This window comes from Photinus pyralis, unplaced genomic scaffold, assembly GCF_008802855.1.
Source record: "Photinus pyralis isolate 1611_PpyrPB1 unplaced genomic scaffold, Ppyr1.3 Ppyr1.4_LG9, whole genome shotgun sequence".
Lineage (NCBI taxonomy): Eukaryota > Metazoa > Arthropoda > Insecta > Coleoptera > Lampyridae > Photinus > Photinus pyralis.
The window spans coordinates 13374182-13378121 of NW_022170878.1; positions in this window are offsets into that span (position 1 = coordinate 13374182).

Here is a 3940-nt window from a genome sequence, read left to right on the forward strand (position 1 = left end):
ATAATGGCATAACATTGAATTCCCTATGATGCGTGACGCAAGTCACCCCCCTGTATACGAGCCTGTATATTTATAAACTTATGGAATTTCTGAAACTTTTTGAAGTTCTGAATGCTTTAGATACTGTTAGTGACTAGAGCCTTTGGAGGCTTTTGTAAAAAGGTTTAAATTCACTTTGAGACCTTAACTTGTACATAATTCTTCAAAATGTAGTCTTACAGATTAAAGGTTCTACTCTCATGTTGTCAAATCTTGTGACTCATGAAGATATTTTAAAGTTGCTTATACTTAAAGTTATAAGTGTTAAGTTAGTGGTTTTTGGTTTTATTAAAATTTCCGAGGCAGATATTTTTAAAACAATTAAATAAGATTTTAAGAAGAGTTCCTGAGACGATTTATAAAAAGGTTTTTTTGTACTTCTAAGTGCTTAAAATTGATGGATATTTTTTAGTGTTTTTGCACAAATACTTTGTTTTGTAAAGCTTTATATGACTAAGTATTTCTAAGACTGTTTTGATGACCCACGCTTGAAAATTATCATGAGAGTGCTTTTTACTGGGGCGGGGGACGTTCTCTTGCGAGAATTCTCCCGCCCTCTAGAAAATTGATGAGTTTTCCGTAACGTCGCAAAAGGTTTTTAGCAGCTCTTAAGTTGGGGCCAGAATGTGCCAATTTTTGGAAGTGCTGGTATCGTAGTAAACCCGCGGTGCTTCTAAATGGATTTTGTAGAAATTTTGCAGATGTTATGTGGAGACTGGAGACTACGGACCATCCTCTGGAAATTCTGTAGAAATTCCGTAGAATCTCTCTGTGATATTGTGTAGATGTTTTGTAGTTACAGTTTTCCAGAAATTCTAGTAAGATTTAAATTACACCATGCGATATGATATTGGCCGCAATTTTTGCACGTTCAGCCGCACTGCACCCACCGCGTTTAACGATCTGAATTAAAAATAGCGGATAAAAACTTAGTAGGTATGTGGAAAGCGGACTGGTGGCGATTGCCTAATATGGAAATTGTGGGTAGGCAGCACTATCGATTAGAATTCAAATCGTAGGATTGAAAGTGGAAAAGAATTCTACTATGACGTAATCGATCTTCGCTCTATCCAACTACAAATCCCCAATTTTTTGGCTATCGAGATTAGTATGCGACATACACATTTTACCACAATTTATTCTATGGTCGTTTTTATTTACTCGATTAACAGTTGTTAGCACGTTCTTTTATAATAGCAATCGTTTCAAAGGCCGCGAAATTGGCATTAAGTGCGTCACTTCTTTTCTAATGAATGTGATGCGAGACTAAAAGTAGTGAAGATGATTTATAATATGGTAGGTTGGGTCGGATACCATCTGCTCATTTTCTTCATAAAGTTGTTAATGGCCGATAACGTCGACCGTGAATTTATCTTCCTACTCGGTTGCGTCCTAGTCCAGAGATTGTGTAATGCACCTGACTAATTGGGCAAAATGTTTGTTATCCCGCCACAATGGAATTTTAAGAAAGTCTTGGCGCCAGTCGTAAATTGATGAAGAAGTCCCGAAATGTTCAATTTTTAAATCACTTTTGGCGTTCTGGCTTTTGGTCCTCCTACATAAGTACATCCAGAAATAACAGTCGATTCTTGAAAAGGGAGAAACAATATTTAAATCAAAAAATACGGCGCCTAATTAGAGTTAAAAATTTATCTTTGGCGTTAATGGAGGAAGTCGATTAGTTCGAGCAGTCGGGGACCATTCATACCAGGACGCAGGATCCAGAATAATAATTCAAGTTGAAGACGTTGTATACCCAAGACGGAGCTCGAGACTATCCATAAAGTGTTTTCCCGAGAAATTTTGGTGTAGTCGATTTTTGGTAAAAAAGGAAGGATATACACTGCCTTTTTTTGAGCCCCGAAAAAAAAATTGTCTCGGATCGACGCGGAAAAAAAATTTTCTTATAGAATGTGGCCTGTAGAATCCATAATTTCAAACAGTTCCAAGATTGGGCTACTATTTCAAAAGTTACAGCCCTTTGAATTTTCTTTCGAAATTGGTTTCTAGTCTATAACTTTTCATTGAGAAGTCCAGGGGGTAAACACCAGGGGAAGTAATTATACAGAAGGAGGAAGTACGGGGAAGTACAGGGAAGTTCGAGAAAGTACGGGGAAGTAAAGAGGAAGTACTCATTTGTTCATAAGATGCGAAATGTAACAGAAGGTGACCGGAGAGGTATGATTGTGATTATCTATATAGATACCTAAAATAAAAGCCTTTCTTCCACTTGTAAAGTAGGCTTTCTCTCCAGTTGTTCAAAGTAGTTAATACTTAATAATGTGGTCAATAATGAGAACTGTTATGCTGTCACTTAGAAATCACAACCCTGTATCCTGTATGTAGCTTCTACTACTTTTTTGATAGTAGGCACTAACAATTAAGGATATACGAAAATGGGATCATATGCAGTGAGCCAAACGTTTGCCAGAACTCTTGGTCAGAACACCAAATTGTGCAAGAGAATTTGTGGCATTTATTAGTGCCAAAGTTGCCCCTCCATGTTTTCAAAATTAATTTTTCGGAAGTAGTTTCAAGGGGAGCAACCAGACTCTAATTAGAATTGCAGAATTGTGCAAGAGGCTACTCAACGTTTTGCAAAAACAAATTAATATTAGAGTTAGTAATTTCACCAAAAGTAATGTCTAATGCTCCGTCGGTTAGCGAAAAGGAGAGTTTCAAGAACATCTGAAATAGCACCCACCCGCCCAAGATCGACGTATTTTTTCGCAATTACATAACATGGAATGAATTAAATATCAAGGTTGCCCACATTCTAAGTGTTTAAAACGTACTTTGAATCTGCATACATTTACTTATTTTACACAGACCGCGCCATTTTGAATAAAACAACATAAATTTTAGGTCCATGAAAAAATCGCGCTGATGGGAAATGTAAAATTTTATTTCGATCAATCGTGCCAAGATCCTATTTTTCTTCTAATTTTCTGGGTTAGTGTAGTAAGCCGGTTTTTATTATGAAGGTTGCCCACGCCTTTCTCTTAATTGGAGATGACTCGCGCGCGAATTTTACAAGAAAAAAATGTCATGTGGTCGAAAACCTTCGTATGAGTGCGCTTGACCAAATAAAGCAAAACTCTCTCCTCGTCCGCCCAGTCCAGTGGGGTGCAGCCGGAGGGCGACAGGTAAATGTGTTCAAGGTCGTCCACTTTTTACCTACGCCGACGAGACCCGCAAACTATCGGACGCTAATATTGCACTTTTCGGAGAAGAATTTACCGTGGCATGGCAAAGCCTACCGGAGTTGCACTTCTTCGAATTTCTCATCTTTCAGATTGTGGCGAATGTGCAATGGATCTATTTTTAGAAACGCAAATTGTAAGCACTGTGACGCGACGTTTAAAAATATCAATGAACGATGTCGGATCTCCTAAAAAGTTAAAAGAAAAGAATGACGTCTCTCATCATTGACTTCGGTTAAAAAAAGGTGGTGCTAAATTTTCTGTCATTCAGTGTGGTGCTGCCAATTTATTTTAATGCGGACAACCCCTACGACGGAAAAACAAACAATTGTCTCACAGTAGATTATTTTCAGCTGTTTTTCCAAACATGGCAGGGGGTTGAACCCCCATGATCACGTTCATTTCTTTTACCGTAGCCAATTGGACCAATTTTACCACTGAAAGGCTCAAAATAATAAAACATTGAACAGTTGTGGAGTTTTCACTTTCTCTCGGTCATTTTGACATTTCTCCAGAAACCATTTAGCACGTTAGCGTATTTAGCCTGTTGGTGTTGGTGTCGCCTATTCGCGGCGCTAACTATCGTTCTTTGCTAAGGTACCTTTACACTATCATACTTCTCATGTGATTTGTCGTATGATAAGTAACAAGCATTTAGATTTGTGTTTACACTATACAATTTTTGGTATTATGGCTGT